Below are 15710 nucleotides of genomic sequence, written 5' to 3'. Positions count from 1 at the left end.
CAAGAAGTCTTCGGGGTGCTCGAGAAGGTGTCTGCCGTAGCACCCCTAACGAAATAGCGGCGTTTCCCGCAGTCGTGATTGCAAATCATAGCAGCAAAAGCAATCACTTTCTTAGCAGCAGGGAGTGCGAGCCCAGCGGCAGCTCTACATGAAGGTACCAATAGCCCAGGAAGGCCGCCGACCGCGGGAATTCGCGCCGCCCCCATCCCGCCAGCCTACACGAGACTTTCCAGAGCACCCTGGACCACATCGAGGGACCCAGTGCACTGAAATAATAGTCATTTGCCACGTCAGATGGCTCGTTGGTCTAGGGGTATGGTTCCTGCTTTGGGTGCAGGAGGTCCCGGGTTCAAATCCCGGATGAGCCCTAGCGTTTTGTGCAAACTGGTCGCACGTGAGTGGCTGAGTCGACGCAAAATGCTCGGCGTCAGTATCAAATGAAATTCATATTTGATGTGAGCAATTGACACTGATCTGACGTGTGAAGGCGATTACGAAGGTTTTTGGGTACAGATGGTAGCAGATGCATGTTAGTATGTCTTGTTTTTAATGATAAAAAAGTGTTTCCGCCCGGGATCGACACGGGGACCTTCTGCGTGTTAGGCAGACGTGATAACCGCTACACCACGGAAACTACTTGTGTGAGCCTTACATTAGAGACAACTCGTGCTGGTGTTGTCATCGTTACTAAGAAATTAAATAAATGCGCTACTTGCAGAACAAAGGTACATGCAGAAGATCCTCACATGTCGTGGCTCACTGGAGTACAATACGACATAGGCAGGAAAATACTGTTCCCGCCCGGGATCGAACCGGGGACCTTCTGCGTGTGAAGCAGACGTGATAACCGCTACACTACAGAAACTGCGAACGGGAGGAGTCCATCTCCGTTTACTCGCAATTACCTCAGCCTCTCTCCCGTCCGTGAATGCACACGCGACAGTTCTTTTGACAGACTGGAAACCATCACAGCCAAGGGCTCAAGAAGTCTTCGGGGTGCTCGAGAAGGTGTCTGCCGTAGCACCCCTAACGAAATAGCGGCGTTTCCCGCAGTCGTGATTGAAAATCATAGCAGCAAAAGCAATCACTTTCTTAGCAGCAGGGAGTGCGAGCCCAGCGGCAGCTCTACATGAAGGTACCAATAGCCCAGGAAGGCCGCCGACCGCGGGAATTCGCGCCGCCCCCATCCCGCCAGCCTACACGAGACTTTCCAGAGCACCCTGGACCACATCGAGGGACCCAGTGCACTGAAATAATAGTCGTCTGCCACGTCAGATGGCTCGTTGGTCTAGGGGTATGATTCCTGCTTTGGGTGCAGGAGGTCCCGGGTTCAAATCCCGGATGAGCCCTTGCGTTTTGTGCAAACTGGTCGCACGTGAGTGGCTGAGTCGACGCAAAATGCTCGGCGTCAGTATCAAATGAAATTCATATTTGATGTGAGCAATTGACACTGATCTGACGTGTGAAGGCGATTACGAAGGTTTTTGGGTACAGATGGTAGCAGATGCATGTTAGTATGTCTTGTTTTTAATGATAAAAAAGTGTTTCCGCCCGGGATCGACACGGGGACCTTCTGCGTGTTAGGCAGACGTGATAACCGCTACACCACGGAAACTACTTGTGTGCGCCTTACATTAGAGACAACTCGTGCTGGTGTTGTCATCGTTACTAAGAAATTAAATAAATGCGCTACTTGCAGAACAAAGGTACATGCAGAAGATCCTCACATGTCGTGGCTCACTGGAGTACAATACGACATAGGCAGGAAAATACTGTTCCCGCCCGGGATCGAACCGGGGACCTTCTGCGTGTGAAGCAGACGTGATAACCGCTACACTACGGAAACTGCGAACGGGAGGAGTCCATCTCCGTTGACTCGCAATTACCTCAGCCTCTCTCCCGTCCGTGAATGCACACGCGACAGTTCTTTTGACAGCCTGGAAACCATCACAGCCAAGGGCTCAAGAAGTCTTCGGGGTGCTCGAGAAGGTGTCTGCCGTAGCACCCCTAACGAAATAGCGGCGTTTCCCGCAGTCGTGATTGCAAATCATAGCAGCAAAAGCAATCACTTTCTTAGCAGCAGGGAGTGCGAGCCCAGCGGCAGCTCTACATGAAGGTACCAATAGCCCAGGAAGGCCGCCGACCGCGGGAATTCGCGCCGCCCCCATCCCGCCAGCCTACACGAGACTTTCCAGAGCACCCTGGACCACATCGAGGGACCCAGTGCACTGAAATAATAGTCATTTGCCACGTCAGATGGCTCGTTGGTCTAGGGGTATGATTCCTGCTTTGGGTGCAGGAGGTCCCGGGTTCAAATCCCGGACGAGCCCTAGCGTTTTGTGCAAACTGGTCGCACGTGAGTGGCTGAGTCGACGCAAAATGCTCGGCGTCAGTATCAAATGAAATTCATATTTGATGTGAGCAATTGACACTGATCTGACGTGTGAAGGCGATTACGAAGGTTTTTGGGTACAGATGGTAGCAGATGCATGTTAGTATGTCTTGTTTTTAATGATAAAATAGTGTTTCCGCCCGGGATCGACACGGGGACCTTCTGCGTGTTAGGCAGACGTGATAACCGCTACACCACGGAAACTACTTGTGTGCGCCTTACATTAGAGACAACTCGTGCTGGTGTTGTCATCGTTACTAAGAAATTAAATAAATGCGCTACTTGCAGAACAAAGGTACATGCAGAAGATCCTCACATGTCGTGGCTCACTGGAGTACAATACGACATAGGCAGGAAAATACTGTTCCCGCCCGGGATCGAACCGGGGACCTTCTGCGTGTGAAGCAGACGTGATAACCGCTACACTACGGAAACTGCGAACGGGAGGAGTCCATCTCCGTTCACTCGCAATTACCTCAGCCTCTCTCCCGTCCGTGAATGCACACGCGACAGTTCTTTTGACAGACTGGAAACCATCACAGCCAAGGGCTCAAGAAGTCTTCGGGGTGCTCGAGAAGGTGTCTGCCGTAGCACCCCTAACGAAATAGCGGCGTTTCCCGCAGTCGTGATTGAAAATCATAGCAGCAAAAGCAATCACTTTCTTAGCAGCAGGGAGTGCGAGCCCAGCGGCAGCTCTACATGAAGGTACCAATAGCCCAGGAAGGCCGCCGACCGCGGGAATTCGCGCCGCCCCCATCCCGCCAGCCTACACGAGACTTTCCAGAGCACCCTGGACCACATCGAGGGACCCAGTGCACTGAAATAATAGTCGTCTGCCACGTCAGATGGCTCGTTGGTCTAGGGGTATGATTCCTGCTTTGGGTGCAGGAGGTCCCGGGTTCAAATCCCGGATGAGCCCTTGCGTTTTGTGCAAACTGGTCGCACGTGAGTGGCTGAGTCGACGCAAAATGCTCGGCGTCAGTATCAAATGAAATTCATATTTGATGTGAGCAATTGACACTGATCTGACGTGTGAAGGCGATTACGAAGGTTTTTGGGTACAGATGGTAGCAGATGCATGTTAGTATGTCTTGTTTTTAATGATAAAAAAGTGTTTCCGCCCGGGATCGACACGGGGACCTTCTGCGTGTTAGGCAGACGTGATAACCGCTACACCACGGAAACTACTTGTGTGCGCCTTACATTAGAGACAACTCGTGCTGGTGTTGTCATCGTTACTAAGAAATTAAATAAATGCGCTACTTGCAGAACAAAGGTACATGCAGAAGATCCTCACATGTCGTGGCTCACTGGAGTACAATACGACATAGGCAGGAAAATACTGTTCCCGCCCGGGATCGAACCGGGGACCTTCTGCGTGTGAAGCAGACGTGATAACCGCTACACTACGGAAACTGCGAACGGGAGGAGTCCATCTCCGTTCACTCGCAATTACCTCAGCCTCTCTCCCGTCCGTGAATGCACACGCGACAGTTCTTTTGACAGCCTGGAAACCATCACAGCCAAGGGCTCAAGAAGTCTTCGGGGTGCTCGAGAAGGTGTCTGCCGTAGCACCCCTAACGAAATAGCGGCGTTTCCCGCAGTCGTGATTGCAAATCATAGCAGCAAAAGCAATCACTTTCTTAGCAGCAGGGAGTGCGAGCCCAGCGGCAGCTCTACATGAAGGTACCAATAGCCCAGGAAGGCCGCCGACCGCGGGAATTCGCGCCGCCCCCATCCCGCCAGCCTACACGAGACTTTCCAGAGCACCCTGGACCACATCGAGGGACCCAGTGCACTGAAATAATAGTCATTTGCCACGTCAGATGGCTCGTTGGTCTAGGGGTATGATTCCTGCTTTGGGTGCAGGAGGTCCCGGGTTCAAATCCCGGACGAGCCCTAGCGTTTTGTGCAAACTGGTCGCACGTGAGTGGCTGAGTCGACGCAAAATGCTCGGCGTCAGTATCAAATGAAATTCATATTTGATGTGAGCAATTGACACTGATCTGACGTGTGAAGGCGATTACGAAGGTTTTTGGGTACAGATGGTAGCAGATGCATGTTAGTATGTCTTGTTTTTAATGATAAAATAGTGTTTCCGCCCGGGATCGACACGGGGACCTTCTGCGTGTTAGGCAGACGTGATAACCGCTACACCACGGAAACTACTTGTGTGCGCCTTACATTAGAGACAACTCGTGCTGGTGTTGTCATCGTTACTAAGAAATTAAATAAATGCGCTACTTGCAGAACAAAGGTACATGCAGAAGATCCTCACATGTCGTGGCTCACTGGAGTACAATACGACATAGGCAGGAAAATACTGTTCCCGCCCGGGATCGAACCGGGGACCTTCTGCGTGTGAAGCAGACGTGATAACCGCTACACTACGGAAACTGCGAACGGGAGGAGTCCATCTCCGTTCACTCGCAATTACCTCAGCCTCTCTCCCGTCCGTGAATGCACACGCGACAGTTCTTTTGACAGACTGGAAACCATCACAGCCAAGGGCTCAAGAAGTCTTCGGGGTGCTCGAGAAGGTGTCTGCCGTAGCACCCCTAACGAAATAGCGGCGTTTCCCGCAGTCGTGATTGCAAATCATAGCAGCAAAAGCAATCACTTTCTTAGCAGCAGGGAGTGCGAGCCCAGCGGCAGCTCTACATGAAGGTACCAATAGCCCAGGAAGGCCGCCGACCGCGGGAATTCGCGCCGCCCCCATCCCGCCAGCCTACACGAGACTTTCCAGAGCACCCTGGACCACATCGAGGGACCCAGTGCACTGAAATAATAGTCATTTGCCACGTCAGATGGCTCGTTGGTCTAGGGGTATGATTCCTGCTTTGGGTGCAGGAGGTCCCGGGTTCAAATCCCGGACGAGCCCTAGCGTTTTGTGCAAACTGGTCGCACGTGAGTGGCTGAGTCGACGCAAAATGCTCGGCGTCAGTATCAAATGAAATTCATATTTGATGTGAGCAATTGACACTGATCTGACGTGTGAAGGCGATTACGAAGGTTTTTGGGTACAGATGGTAGCAGATGCATGTTAGTATGTCTTGTTTTTAATGATAAAATAGTGTTTCCGCCCGGGATCGACACGGGGACCTTCTGCGTGTTAGGCAGACGTGATAACCGCTACACCACGGAAACTACTTGTGTGCGCCTTACATTAGAGACAACTCGTGCTGGTGTTGTCATCGTTACTAAGAAATTAAATAAATGCGCTACTTGCAGAACAAAGGTACATGCAGAAGATCCTCACATGTCGTGGCTCACTGGAGTACAATACGACATAGGCAGGAAAATACTGTTCCCGCCCGGGATCGAACCGGGGACCTTCTGCGTGTGAAGCAGACGTGATAACCGCTACACTACGGAAACTGCGAACGGGAGGAGTCCATCTCCGTTCACTCGCAATTACCTCAGCCTCTCTCCCGTCCGTGAATGCACACGCGACAGTTCTTTTGACAGACTGGAAACCATCACAGCCAAGGGCTCAAGAAGTCTTCGGGGTGCTCGAGAAGGTGTCTGCCGTAGCACCCCTAACGAAATAGCGGCGTTTCCCGCAGTCGTGATTGCAAATCATAGCAGCAAAAGCAATCACTTTCTTAGCAGCAGGGAGTGCGAGCCCAGCGGCAGCTCTACATGAAGGTACCAATAGCCCAGGAAGGCCGCCGACCGCGGGAATTCGCGCCGCCCCCATCCCGCCAGCCTACACGAGACTTTCCAGAGCACCCTGGACCACATCGAGGGACCCAGTGCACTGAAATAATAGTCATTTGCCACGTCAGATGGCTCGTTGGTCTAGGGGTATGATTCCTGCTTTGGGTGCAGGAGGTCCCGGGTTCAAATCCCGGACGAGCCCTAGCGTTTTGTGCAAACTGGTCGCACGTGAGTGGCTGAGTCGACGCAAAATGCTCGGCGTCAGTATCAAATGAAATTCATATTTGATGTGAGCAATTGACACTGATCTGACGTGTGAAGGCGATTACGAAGGTTTTTGGGTACAGATGGTAGCAGATGCATGTTAGTATGTCTTGTTTTTAATGATAAAATAGTGTTTCCGCCCGGGATCGACACGGGGACCTTCTGCGTGTTAGGCAGACGTGATAACCGCTACACCACGGAAACTACTTGTGTGCGCCTTACATTAGAGACAACTCGTGCTGGTGTTGTCATCGTTACTAAGAAATTAAATAAATGCGCTACTTGCAGAACAAAGGTACATGCAGAAGATCCTCACATGTCGTGGCTCACTGGAGTACAATACGACATAGGCAGGAAAATACTGTTCCCGCCCGGGATCGAACCGGGGACCTTCTGCGTGTGAAGCAGACGTGATAACCGCTACACTACGGAAACTGCGAACGGGAGGAGTCCATCTCCGTTCACTCGCAATTACCTCAGCCTCTCTCCCGTCCGTGAATGCACACGCGACAGTTCTTTTGACAGCCTGGAAACCATCACAGCCAAGGGCTCAAGAAGTCTTCGGGGTGCTCGAGAAGGTGTCTGCCGTAGCACCCCTAACGAAATAGCGGCGTTTCCCGCAGTCGTGATTGCAAATCATAGCAGCAAAAGCAATCACTTTCTTAGCAGCAGGGAGTGCGAGCCCAGCGGCAGCTCTACATGAAGGTACCAATAGCCCAGGAAGGCCGCCGACCGCGGGAATTCGCGCCGCCCCCATCCCGCCAGCCTACACGAGACTTTCCAGAGCACCCTGGACCACATCGAGGGACCCAGTGCACTGAAATAATAGTCGTCTGCCACGTCAGATGGCTCGTTGGTCTAGGGGTATGATTCCTGCTTTGGGTGCAGGAGGTCCCGGGTTCAAATCCCGGACGAGCACTAGCGTTTTGTGCAAACTGGTCGCACGTGAGTGGCTGAGTCGACGCAAAATGCTCGGCGTCAGTATCAAATGAATTTCATATTTGATGTGAGCAATTGACACTGATCTGACGTGTGAAGGCGATTACGAAGGTTTTTGGGTACAGATGGTAGCAGATGCATGTTAGTATGTCTTGTTTTTAATGATAAAAAAGTGTTTCCGCCCGGGATCGACACGGGGACCTTCTGCGTGTTAGGCAGACGTGATAACCGCTACACCACGGAAACTACTTGTGTGCGCCTTACATTAGAGACAACTCGTGCTGGTGTTGTCATCGTTACTAAGAAATTAAATAAATGCGCTACTTGCAGAACAAAGGTACATGCAGAAGATCCTCACATGTCGTGGCTCACTGGAGTACAATACGACATAGGCAGGAAAATACTGTTCCCGCCCGGGATCGAACCGGGGACCTTCTGCGTGTGAAGCAGACGTGATAACCGCTACACTACGGAAACTGCGAACGGGAGGAGTCCATCTCCGTTCACTCGCAATTACCTCAGCCTCTCTCCCGTCCGTGAATGCACACGCGACAGTTCTTTTGACAGCCTGGAAACCATCACAGCCAAGGGCTCAAGAAGTCTTCGGGGTGCTCGAGAAGGTGTCTGCCGTAGCACCCCTAACGAAATAGCGGCGTTTCCCGCAGTCGTGATTGCAAATCATAGCAGCAAAAGCAATCACTTTCTTAGCAGCAGGGAGTGCGAGCCCAGCGGCAGCTCTACATGAAGGTACCAATAGCCCAGGAAGGCCGCCGACCGCGGGAATTCGCGCCGCCCCCATCCCGCCAGCCTACACGAGACTTTCCAGAGCACCCTGGACCACATCGAGGGACCCAGTGCACTGAAATAATAGTCATTTGCCACGTCAGATGGCTCGTTGGTCTAGGGGTATGATTCCTGCTTTGGGTGCAGGAGGTCCCGGGTTCAAATCCCGGACGAGCCCTAGCGTTTTGTGCAAACTGGTCGCACGTGAGTGGCTGAGTCGACGCAAAATGCTCGGCGTCAGTATCAAATGAAATTCATATTTGATGTGAGCAATTGACACTGATCTGACGTGTGAAGGCGATTACGAAGGTTTTTGGGTACAGATGGTAGCAGATGCATGTTAGTATGTCTTGTTTTTAATGATAAAATAGTGTTTCCGCCCGGGATCGACACGGGGACCTTCTGCGTGTTAGGCAGACGTGATAACCGCTACACCACGGAAACTACTTGTGTGCGCCTTACATTAGAGACAACTCGTGCTGGTGTTGTCATCGTTACTAAGAAATTAAATAAATGCGCTACTTGCAGAACAAAGGTACATGCAGAAGATCCTCACATGTCGTGGCTCACTGGAGTACAATACGACATAGGCAGGAAAATACTGTTCCCGCCCGGGATCGAACCGGGGACCTTCTGCGTGTGAAGCAGACGTGATAACCGCTACACTACGGAAACTGCGAACGGGAGGAGTCCATCTCCGTTCACTCGCAATTACCTCAGCCTCTCTCCCGTCCGTGAATGCACACGCGACAGTTCTTTTGACAGCCTGGAAACCATCACAGCCAAGGGCTCAAGAAGTCTTCGGGGTGCTCGAGAAGGTGTCTGCCGTAGCACCCCTAACGAAATAGCGGCGTTTCCCGCAGTCGTGATTGCAAATCATAGCAGCAAAAGCAATCACTTTCTTAGCAGCAGGGAGTGCGAGCCCAGCGGCAGCTCTACATGAAGGTACCAATAGCCCAGGAAGGCCGCCGACCGCGGGAATTCGCGCCGCCCCCATCCCGCCAGCCTACACGAGACTTTCCAGAGCACCCTGGACCACATCGAGGGACCCAGTGCACTGAAATAATAGTCGTCTGCCACGTCAGATGGCTCGTTGGTCTAGGGGTATGATTCCTGCTTTGGGTGCAGGAGGTCCCGGGTTCAAATCCCGGACGAGCACTAGCGTTTTGTGCAAACTGGTCGCACGTGAGTGGCTGAGTCGACGCAAAATGCTCGGCGTCAGTATCAAATGAATTTCATATTTGATGTGAGCAATTGACACTGATCTGACGTGTGAAGGCGATTACGAAGGTTTTTGGGTACAGATGGTAGCAGATGCATGTTAGTATGTCTTGTTTTTAATGATAAAAAAGTGTTTCCGCCCGGGATCGACACGGGGACCTTCTGCGTGTTAGGCAGACGTGATAACCGCTACACCACGGAAACTACTTGTGTGCGCCTTACATTAGAGACAACTCGTGCTGGTGTTGTCATCGTTACTAAGAAATTAAATAAATGCGCTACTTGCAGAACAAAGGTACATGCAGAAGATCCTCACATGTCGTGGCTCACTGGAGTACAATACGACATAGGCAGGAAAATACTGTTCCCGCCCGGGATCGAACCGGGGACCTTCTGCGTGTGAAGCAGACGTGATAACCGCTACACTACGGAAACTGCGAACGGGAGGAGTCCATCTCCGTTCACTCGCAATTACCTCAGCCTCTCTCCCGTCCGTGAATGCACACGCGACAGTTCTTTTGACAGCCTGGAAACCATCACAGCCAAGGGCTCAAGAAGTCTTCGGGGTGCTCGAGAAGGTGTCTGCCGTAGCACCCCTAACGAAATAGCGGCGTTTCCCGCAGTCGTGATTGCAAATCATAGCAGCAAAAGCAATCACTTTCTTAGCAGCAGGGAGTGCGAGCCCAGCGGCAGCTCTACATGAAGGTACCAATAGCCCAGGAAGGCCGCCGACCGCGGGAATTCGCGCCGCCCCCATCCCGCCAGCCTACACGAGACTTTCCAGAGCACCCTGGACCACATCGAGGGACCCAGTGCACTGAAATAATAGTCGTCTGCCACGTCAGATGGCTCGTTGGTCTAGGGGTATGATTCCTGCTTTGGGTGCAGGAGGTCCCGGGTTCAAATCCCGGACGAGCACTAGCGTTTTGTGCAAACTGGTCGCACGTGAGTGGCTGAGTCGACGCAAAATGCTCGGCGTCAGTATCAAATGAATTTCATATTTGATGTGAGCAATTGACACTGATCTGACGTGTGAAGGCGATTACGAAGGTTTTTGGGTACAGATGGTAGCAGATGCATGTTAGTATGTCTTGTTTTTAATGATAAAAAAGTGTTTCCGCCCGGGATCGACACGGGGACCTTCTGCGTGTTAGGCAGACGTGATAACCGCTACACCACGGAAACTACTTGTGTGCGCCTTACATTAGAGACAACTCGTGCTGGTGTTGTCATCGTTACTAAGAAATTAAATAAATGCGCTACTTGCAGAACAAAGGTACATGCAGAAGATCCTCACATGTCGTGGCTCACTGGAGTACAATACGACATAGGCAGGAAAATACTGTTCCCGCCCGGGATCGAACCGGGGACCTTCTGCGTGTGAAGCAGACGTGATAACCGCTACACTACGGAAACTGCGAACGGGAGGAGTCCATCTCCGTTGACTCGCAATTACCTCAGCCTCTCTCCCGTCCGTGAATGCACACGCGACAGTTCTTTTGACAGCCTGGAAACCATCACAGCCAAGGGCTCAAGAAGTCTTCGGGGTGCTCGAGAAGGTGTCTGCCGTAGCACCCCTAACGAAATAGCGGCGTTTCCCGCAGTCGTGATTGCAAATCATAGCAGCAAAAGCAATCACTTTCTTAGCAGCAGGGAGTGCGAGCCCAGCGGCAGCTCTACATGAAGGTACCAATAGCCCAGGAAGGCCGCCGACCGCGGGAATTCGCGCCGCCCCCATCCCGCCAGCCTACACGAGACTTTCCAGAGCACCCTGGACCACATCGAGGGACCCAGTGCACTGAAATAATAGTCATCTGCCACGTCAGATGGCTCGTTGGTCTAGGGGTATGATTCCTGCTTTGGGTGCAGGAGGTCCCGGGTTCAAATCCCGGACGAGCCCTAGCGTTTTGTGCAAACTGGTCGCACGTGAGTGGCTGAGTCGACGCAAAATGCTCGGCGTCAGTATCAAATGAATTTCATATTTGATGTGAGCAATTGACACTGATCTGACGTGTGAAGGCGATTACGAAGGTTTTTGGGTACAGATGGTAGCAGATGCATGTTAGTATGTCTTGTTTTTAATGATAAAATAGTGTTTCCGCCCGGGATCGACACGGGGACCTTCTGCGTGTTAGGCAGACGTGATAACCGCTACACCACGGAAACTACTTGTGTGCGCCTTACATTAGAGACAACTCGTGCTGGTGTTGTCATCGTTACTAAGAAATTAAATAAATGCGCTACTTGCAGAACAAAGGTACATGCAGAAGATCCTCACATGTCGTGGCTCACTGGAGTACAATACGACATAGGCAGGAAAATACTGTTCCCGCCCGGGATCGAACCGGGGACCTTCTGCGTGTGAAGCAGACGTGATAACCGCTACACTACGGAAACTGCGAACGGGAGGAGTCCATCTCCGTTCACTCGCAATTACCTCAGCCTCTCTCCCGTCCGTGAATGCACACGCGACAGTTCTTTTGACAGACTGGAAACCATCACAGCCAAGGGCTCAAGAAGTCTTCGGGGTGCTCGAGAAGGTGTCTGCCGTAGCACCCCTAACGAAATAGCGGCGTTTCCCGCAGTCGTGATTGCAAATCATAGCAGCAAAAGCAATCACTTTCTTAGCAGCAGGGAGTGCGAGCCCAGCGGCAGCTCTACATGAAGGTACCAATAGCCCAGGAAGGCCGCCGACCGCGGGAATTCGCGCCGCCCCCATCCCGCCAGCCTACACGAGACTTTCCAGAGCACCCTGGACCACATCGAGGGACCCAGTGCACTGAAATAATAGTCATTTGCCACGTCAGATGGCTCGTTGGTCTAGGGGTATGATTCCTGCTTTGGGTGCAGGAGGTCCCGGGTTCAAATCCCGGACGAGCCCTAGCGTTTTGTGCAAACTGGTCGCACGTGAGTGGCTGAGTCGACGCAAAATGCTCGGCGTCAGTATCAAATGAATTTCATATTTGATGTGAGCAATTGACACTGATCTGACGTGTGAAGGCGATTACGAAGGTTTTTGGGTACAGATGGTAGCAGATGCATGTTAGTATGTCTTGTTTTTAATGATAAAATAGTGTTTCCGCCCGGGATCGACACGGGGACCTTCTGCGTGTTAGGCAGACGTGATAACCGCTACACCACGGAAACTACTTGTGTGCGCCTTACATTAGAGACAACTCGTGCTGGTGTTGTCATCGTTACTAAGAAATTAAATAAATGCGCTACTTGCAGAACAAAGGTACATGCAGAAGATCCTCACATGTCGTGGCTCACTGGAGTACAATACGACATAGGCAGGAAAATACTGTTCCCGCCCGGGATCGAACCGGGGACCTTCTGCGTGTGAAGCAGACGTGATAACCGCTACACTACGGAAACTGCGAACGGGAGGAGTCCATCTCCGTTCACTCGCAATTACCTCAGCCTCTCTCCCGTCCGTGAATGCACACGCGACAGTTCTTTTGACAGCCTGGAAACCATCACAGCCAAGGGCTCAAGAAGTCTTCGGGGTGCTCGAGAAGGTGTCTGCCGTAGCACCCCTAACGAAATAGCGGCGTTTCCCGCAGTCGTGATTGCAAATCATAGCAGCAAAAGCAATCACTTTCTTAGCAGCAGGGAGTGCGAGCCCAGCGGCAGCTCTACATGAAGGTACCAATAGCCCAGGAAGGCCGCCGACCGCGGGAATTCGCGCCGCCCCCATCCCGCCAGCCTACACGAGACTTTCCAGAGCACCCTGGACCACATCGAGGGACCCAGTGCACTGAAATAATAGTCGTCTGCCACGTCAGATGGCTCGTTGGTCTAGGGGTATGATTCCTGCTTTGGGTGCAGGAGGTCCCGGGTTCAAATCCCGGACGAGCACTAGCGTTTTGTGCAAACTGGTCGCACGTGAGTGGCTGAGTCGACGCAAAATGCTCGGCGTCAGTATCAAATGAATTTCATATTTGATGTGAGCAATTGACACTGATCTGACGTGTGAAGGCGATTACGAAGGTTTTTGGGTACAGATGGTAGCAGATGCATGTTAGTATGTCTTGTTTTTAATGATAAAAAAGTGTTTCCGCCCGGGATCGACACGGGGACCTTCTGCGTGTTAGGCAGACGTGATAACCGCTACACCACGGAAACTACTTGTGTGCGCCTTACATTAGAGACAACTCGTGCTGGTGTTGTCATCGTTACTAAGAAATTAAATAAATGCGCTACTTGCAGAACAAAGGTACATGCAGAAGATCCTCACATGTCGTGGCTCACTGGAGTACAATACGACATAGGCAGGAAAATACTGTTCCCGCCCGGGATCGAACCGGGGACCTTCTGCGTGTGAAGCAGACGTGATAACCGCTACACTACGGAAACTGCGAACGGGAGGAGTCCATCTCCGTTCACTCGCAATTACCTCAGCCTCTCTCCCGTCCGTGAATGCACACGCGACAGTTCTTTTGACAGCCTGGAAACCATCACAGCCAAGGGCTCAAGAAGTCTTCGGGGTGCTCGAGAAGGTGTCTGCCGTAGCACCCCTAACGAAATAGCGGCGTTTCCCGCAGTCGTGATTGCAAATCATAGCAGCAAAAGCAATCACTTTCTTAGCAGCAGGGAGTGCGAGCCCAGCGGCAGCTCTACATGAAGGTACCAATAGCCCAGGAAGGCCGCCGACCGCGGGAATTCGCGCCGCCCCCATCCCGCCAGCCTACACGAGACTTTCCAGAGCACCCTGGACCACATCGAGGGACCCAGTGCACTGAAATAATAGTCGTCTGCCACGTCAGATGGCTCGTTGGTCTAGGGGTATGATTCCTGCTTTGGGTGCAGGAGGTCCCGGGTTCAAATCCCGGACGAGCACTAGCGTTTTGTGCAAACTGGTCGCACGTGAGTGGCTGAGTCGACGCAAAATGCTCGGCGTCAGTATCAAATGAATTTCATATTTGATGTGAGCAATTGACACTGATCTGACGTGTGAAGGCGATTACGAAGCTTTTTGGGTACAGATGGTAGCAGATGCATGTTAGTATGTCTTTTTTTTTAATGTTAAATTAGTGTTTCCGCCCGGGATCGACACGGGGACCTTCTGCGTGTTAGGCAGACGTGATAACCGCTACACCACGGAAACTACTTGTGTGCGCCTTACATTAGAGACAACTCGTGCTGGTGTTGTCATCGTTACTAAGAAATTAAATAAATGCGCTACTTGCAGAACAAAGGTACATGCAGAAGATCCTCACATGTCGTGGCTCACTGGAGTACAATACGACATAGGCAGGAAAATACTGTTCCCGCCCGGGATCGAACCGGGGACCTTCTGCGTGTGAAGCAGACGTGATAACCGCTACACTACGGAAACTGCGAACGGGAGGAGTCCATCTCCGTTCACTCGCAATTACCTCAGCCTCTCTCCCGTCCGTGAATGCACACGCGACAGTTCTTTTGACAGCCTGGAAACCATCACAGCCAAGGGCTCAAGAAGTCTTCGGGGTGCTCGAGAAGGTGTCTGCCGTAGCACCCCTAACGAAATAGCGGCGTTTCCCGCAGTCGTGATTGCAAATCATAGCAGCAAAAGCAATCACTTTCTTAGCAGCAGGGAGTGCGAGCCCAGCGGCAGCTCTACATGAAGGTACCAATAGCCCAGGAAGGCCGCCGACCGCGGGAATTCGCGCCGCCCCCATCCCGCCAGCCTACACGAGACTTTCCAGAGCACCCTGGACCACATCGAGGGACCCAGTGCACTGAAATAATAGTCATCTGCCACGTCAGATGGCTCGTTGGTCTAGGGGTATGATTCCTGCTTTGGGTGCAGGAGGTCCCGGGTTCAAATCCCGGACGAGCCCTAGCGTTTTGTGCAAACTGGTCGCACGTGAGTGGCTGAGTCGACGCAAAATGCTCGGCGTCAGTATCAAATGAATTTCATATTTGATGTGAGCAATTGACACTGATCTGACGTGTGAAGGCGATTACGAAGGTTTTTGGGTACAGATGGTAGCAGATGCATGTTAGTATGTCTTGTTTTTAATGATAAAATAGTGTTTCCGCCCGGGATCGACACGGGGACCTTCTGCGTGTTAGGCAGACGTGATAACCGCTACACCACGGAAACTACTTGTGTGCGCCTTACATTAGAGACAACTCGTGCTGGTGTTGTCATCGTTACTAAGAAATTAAATAAATGCGCTACTTGCAGAACAAAGGTACATGCAGAAGATCCTCACATGTCGTGGCTCACTGGAGTACAATACGACATAGGCAGGAAAATACTGTTCCCGCCCGGGATCGAACCGGGGACCTTCTGCGTGTGAAGCAGACGTGATAACCGCTACACTACGGAAACTGCGAACGGGAGGAGTCCATCTCCGTTCACTCGCAATTACCTCAGCCTCTCTCCCGTCCGTGAATGCACACGCGACAGTTCTTTTGACAGACTGGAAACCATCACAGCCAAGGGCTCAAGAAGTCTTCG

At 52.0% G+C, this 15710-nt stretch overlaps 48 non-coding genes across 48 annotated transcripts; 16 read left to right on the top strand and 32 right to left on the bottom strand.

Annotated features, from left to right (window-relative positions):
• The first annotated feature begins 296 nt into the window (after positions 1–296).
• Positions 297–368, top strand: Trnap-ugg (transfer RNA proline (anticodon UGG)). Its single transcript has one exon. It is a non-coding gene; the product is annotated as a tRNA-Pro (tRNA).
• Positions 369–561: 193 nt separating this feature from the next.
• Positions 562–634, bottom strand: Trnav-aac (transfer RNA valine (anticodon AAC)). The gene has a single exon. It is a non-coding gene; the product is annotated as a tRNA-Val (tRNA).
• Positions 635–792: 158 nt separating this feature from the next.
• Positions 793–865, bottom strand: Trnav-cac (transfer RNA valine (anticodon CAC)). The gene has a single exon. It is a non-coding gene; the product is annotated as a tRNA-Val (tRNA).
• A 412-nt stretch (positions 866–1277) lies between these two features.
• Trnap-ugg (transfer RNA proline (anticodon UGG)) lies at positions 1278–1349 on the top strand. Its single transcript has one exon. It is a non-coding gene; the product is annotated as a tRNA-Pro (tRNA).
• Positions 1350–1542: 193 nt separating this feature from the next.
• Trnav-aac (transfer RNA valine (anticodon AAC)) lies at positions 1543–1615 on the bottom strand. Its single transcript has one exon. It is a non-coding gene; the product is annotated as a tRNA-Val (tRNA).
• A 158-nt stretch (positions 1616–1773) lies between these two features.
• Trnav-cac (transfer RNA valine (anticodon CAC)) lies at positions 1774–1846 on the bottom strand. The gene has a single exon. It is a non-coding gene; the product is annotated as a tRNA-Val (tRNA).
• Positions 1847–2258: 412 nt separating this feature from the next.
• On the top strand, positions 2259–2330 carry Trnap-ugg (transfer RNA proline (anticodon UGG)). Its single transcript has one exon. It is a non-coding gene; the product is annotated as a tRNA-Pro (tRNA).
• Positions 2331–2523: 193 nt separating this feature from the next.
• Positions 2524–2596, bottom strand: Trnav-aac (transfer RNA valine (anticodon AAC)). Its single transcript has one exon. It is a non-coding gene; the product is annotated as a tRNA-Val (tRNA).
• Positions 2597–2754: 158 nt separating this feature from the next.
• Trnav-cac (transfer RNA valine (anticodon CAC)) lies at positions 2755–2827 on the bottom strand. Its single transcript has one exon. It is a non-coding gene; the product is annotated as a tRNA-Val (tRNA).
• A 412-nt stretch (positions 2828–3239) lies between these two features.
• On the top strand, positions 3240–3311 carry Trnap-ugg (transfer RNA proline (anticodon UGG)). The gene has a single exon. It is a non-coding gene; the product is annotated as a tRNA-Pro (tRNA).
• A 193-nt stretch (positions 3312–3504) lies between these two features.
• On the bottom strand, positions 3505–3577 carry Trnav-aac (transfer RNA valine (anticodon AAC)). The gene has a single exon. It is a non-coding gene; the product is annotated as a tRNA-Val (tRNA).
• A 158-nt stretch (positions 3578–3735) lies between these two features.
• On the bottom strand, positions 3736–3808 carry Trnav-cac (transfer RNA valine (anticodon CAC)). Its single transcript has one exon. It is a non-coding gene; the product is annotated as a tRNA-Val (tRNA).
• Positions 3809–4220: 412 nt separating this feature from the next.
• On the top strand, positions 4221–4292 carry Trnap-ugg (transfer RNA proline (anticodon UGG)). The gene has a single exon. It is a non-coding gene; the product is annotated as a tRNA-Pro (tRNA).
• A 193-nt stretch (positions 4293–4485) lies between these two features.
• Trnav-aac (transfer RNA valine (anticodon AAC)) lies at positions 4486–4558 on the bottom strand. The gene has a single exon. It is a non-coding gene; the product is annotated as a tRNA-Val (tRNA).
• Positions 4559–4716: 158 nt separating this feature from the next.
• Positions 4717–4789, bottom strand: Trnav-cac (transfer RNA valine (anticodon CAC)). Its single transcript has one exon. It is a non-coding gene; the product is annotated as a tRNA-Val (tRNA).
• Positions 4790–5201: 412 nt separating this feature from the next.
• Trnap-ugg (transfer RNA proline (anticodon UGG)) lies at positions 5202–5273 on the top strand. The gene has a single exon. It is a non-coding gene; the product is annotated as a tRNA-Pro (tRNA).
• A 193-nt stretch (positions 5274–5466) lies between these two features.
• Trnav-aac (transfer RNA valine (anticodon AAC)) lies at positions 5467–5539 on the bottom strand. Its single transcript has one exon. It is a non-coding gene; the product is annotated as a tRNA-Val (tRNA).
• Positions 5540–5697: 158 nt separating this feature from the next.
• Positions 5698–5770, bottom strand: Trnav-cac (transfer RNA valine (anticodon CAC)). The gene has a single exon. It is a non-coding gene; the product is annotated as a tRNA-Val (tRNA).
• Positions 5771–6182: 412 nt separating this feature from the next.
• Trnap-ugg (transfer RNA proline (anticodon UGG)) lies at positions 6183–6254 on the top strand. Its single transcript has one exon. It is a non-coding gene; the product is annotated as a tRNA-Pro (tRNA).
• Positions 6255–6447: 193 nt separating this feature from the next.
• On the bottom strand, positions 6448–6520 carry Trnav-aac (transfer RNA valine (anticodon AAC)). Its single transcript has one exon. It is a non-coding gene; the product is annotated as a tRNA-Val (tRNA).
• A 158-nt stretch (positions 6521–6678) lies between these two features.
• Positions 6679–6751, bottom strand: Trnav-cac (transfer RNA valine (anticodon CAC)). The gene has a single exon. It is a non-coding gene; the product is annotated as a tRNA-Val (tRNA).
• Positions 6752–7163: 412 nt separating this feature from the next.
• On the top strand, positions 7164–7236 carry Trnap-ugg (transfer RNA proline (anticodon UGG)). The gene has a single exon. It is a non-coding gene; the product is annotated as a tRNA-Pro (tRNA).
• Positions 7237–7428: 192 nt separating this feature from the next.
• On the bottom strand, positions 7429–7501 carry Trnav-aac (transfer RNA valine (anticodon AAC)). Its single transcript has one exon. It is a non-coding gene; the product is annotated as a tRNA-Val (tRNA).
• Positions 7502–7659: 158 nt separating this feature from the next.
• On the bottom strand, positions 7660–7732 carry Trnav-cac (transfer RNA valine (anticodon CAC)). Its single transcript has one exon. It is a non-coding gene; the product is annotated as a tRNA-Val (tRNA).
• Positions 7733–8144: 412 nt separating this feature from the next.
• On the top strand, positions 8145–8216 carry Trnap-ugg (transfer RNA proline (anticodon UGG)). Its single transcript has one exon. It is a non-coding gene; the product is annotated as a tRNA-Pro (tRNA).
• A 193-nt stretch (positions 8217–8409) lies between these two features.
• Trnav-aac (transfer RNA valine (anticodon AAC)) lies at positions 8410–8482 on the bottom strand. The gene has a single exon. It is a non-coding gene; the product is annotated as a tRNA-Val (tRNA).
• A 158-nt stretch (positions 8483–8640) lies between these two features.
• On the bottom strand, positions 8641–8713 carry Trnav-cac (transfer RNA valine (anticodon CAC)). The gene has a single exon. It is a non-coding gene; the product is annotated as a tRNA-Val (tRNA).
• Positions 8714–9125: 412 nt separating this feature from the next.
• Positions 9126–9198, top strand: Trnap-ugg (transfer RNA proline (anticodon UGG)). Its single transcript has one exon. It is a non-coding gene; the product is annotated as a tRNA-Pro (tRNA).
• Positions 9199–9390: 192 nt separating this feature from the next.
• On the bottom strand, positions 9391–9463 carry Trnav-aac (transfer RNA valine (anticodon AAC)). Its single transcript has one exon. It is a non-coding gene; the product is annotated as a tRNA-Val (tRNA).
• A 158-nt stretch (positions 9464–9621) lies between these two features.
• Trnav-cac (transfer RNA valine (anticodon CAC)) lies at positions 9622–9694 on the bottom strand. Its single transcript has one exon. It is a non-coding gene; the product is annotated as a tRNA-Val (tRNA).
• Positions 9695–10106: 412 nt separating this feature from the next.
• On the top strand, positions 10107–10179 carry Trnap-ugg (transfer RNA proline (anticodon UGG)). Its single transcript has one exon. It is a non-coding gene; the product is annotated as a tRNA-Pro (tRNA).
• Positions 10180–10371: 192 nt separating this feature from the next.
• On the bottom strand, positions 10372–10444 carry Trnav-aac (transfer RNA valine (anticodon AAC)). The gene has a single exon. It is a non-coding gene; the product is annotated as a tRNA-Val (tRNA).
• A 158-nt stretch (positions 10445–10602) lies between these two features.
• Positions 10603–10675, bottom strand: Trnav-cac (transfer RNA valine (anticodon CAC)). Its single transcript has one exon. It is a non-coding gene; the product is annotated as a tRNA-Val (tRNA).
• A 412-nt stretch (positions 10676–11087) lies between these two features.
• Trnap-ugg (transfer RNA proline (anticodon UGG)) lies at positions 11088–11159 on the top strand. Its single transcript has one exon. It is a non-coding gene; the product is annotated as a tRNA-Pro (tRNA).
• A 193-nt stretch (positions 11160–11352) lies between these two features.
• Positions 11353–11425, bottom strand: Trnav-aac (transfer RNA valine (anticodon AAC)). Its single transcript has one exon. It is a non-coding gene; the product is annotated as a tRNA-Val (tRNA).
• A 158-nt stretch (positions 11426–11583) lies between these two features.
• Trnav-cac (transfer RNA valine (anticodon CAC)) lies at positions 11584–11656 on the bottom strand. The gene has a single exon. It is a non-coding gene; the product is annotated as a tRNA-Val (tRNA).
• Positions 11657–12068: 412 nt separating this feature from the next.
• Trnap-ugg (transfer RNA proline (anticodon UGG)) lies at positions 12069–12140 on the top strand. Its single transcript has one exon. It is a non-coding gene; the product is annotated as a tRNA-Pro (tRNA).
• Positions 12141–12333: 193 nt separating this feature from the next.
• Trnav-aac (transfer RNA valine (anticodon AAC)) lies at positions 12334–12406 on the bottom strand. Its single transcript has one exon. It is a non-coding gene; the product is annotated as a tRNA-Val (tRNA).
• Positions 12407–12564: 158 nt separating this feature from the next.
• Positions 12565–12637, bottom strand: Trnav-cac (transfer RNA valine (anticodon CAC)). The gene has a single exon. It is a non-coding gene; the product is annotated as a tRNA-Val (tRNA).
• A 412-nt stretch (positions 12638–13049) lies between these two features.
• Trnap-ugg (transfer RNA proline (anticodon UGG)) lies at positions 13050–13122 on the top strand. Its single transcript has one exon. It is a non-coding gene; the product is annotated as a tRNA-Pro (tRNA).
• A 192-nt stretch (positions 13123–13314) lies between these two features.
• Positions 13315–13387, bottom strand: Trnav-aac (transfer RNA valine (anticodon AAC)). The gene has a single exon. It is a non-coding gene; the product is annotated as a tRNA-Val (tRNA).
• A 158-nt stretch (positions 13388–13545) lies between these two features.
• On the bottom strand, positions 13546–13618 carry Trnav-cac (transfer RNA valine (anticodon CAC)). Its single transcript has one exon. It is a non-coding gene; the product is annotated as a tRNA-Val (tRNA).
• A 412-nt stretch (positions 13619–14030) lies between these two features.
• Positions 14031–14103, top strand: Trnap-ugg (transfer RNA proline (anticodon UGG)). The gene has a single exon. It is a non-coding gene; the product is annotated as a tRNA-Pro (tRNA).
• A 193-nt stretch (positions 14104–14296) lies between these two features.
• Trnav-aac (transfer RNA valine (anticodon AAC)) lies at positions 14297–14369 on the bottom strand. Its single transcript has one exon. It is a non-coding gene; the product is annotated as a tRNA-Val (tRNA).
• A 158-nt stretch (positions 14370–14527) lies between these two features.
• Positions 14528–14600, bottom strand: Trnav-cac (transfer RNA valine (anticodon CAC)). The gene has a single exon. It is a non-coding gene; the product is annotated as a tRNA-Val (tRNA).
• A 412-nt stretch (positions 14601–15012) lies between these two features.
• On the top strand, positions 15013–15084 carry Trnap-ugg (transfer RNA proline (anticodon UGG)). The gene has a single exon. It is a non-coding gene; the product is annotated as a tRNA-Pro (tRNA).
• Positions 15085–15277: 193 nt separating this feature from the next.
• Trnav-aac (transfer RNA valine (anticodon AAC)) lies at positions 15278–15350 on the bottom strand. Its single transcript has one exon. It is a non-coding gene; the product is annotated as a tRNA-Val (tRNA).
• Positions 15351–15508: 158 nt separating this feature from the next.
• Trnav-cac (transfer RNA valine (anticodon CAC)) lies at positions 15509–15581 on the bottom strand. The gene has a single exon. It is a non-coding gene; the product is annotated as a tRNA-Val (tRNA).
• Positions 15582–15710: the final 129 nt, after the last annotated feature.

This window comes from Schistocerca gregaria, chromosome 2, assembly GCF_023897955.1.
Source record: "Schistocerca gregaria isolate iqSchGreg1 chromosome 2, iqSchGreg1.2, whole genome shotgun sequence".
NCBI classification, from domain to species: Eukaryota; Metazoa; Arthropoda; class Insecta; order Orthoptera; family Acrididae; genus Schistocerca; species Schistocerca gregaria.
The sequence above is the reverse complement of the archived record's forward strand: the minus strand, read 5'-3'. Positions and strand labels throughout refer to the sequence as shown.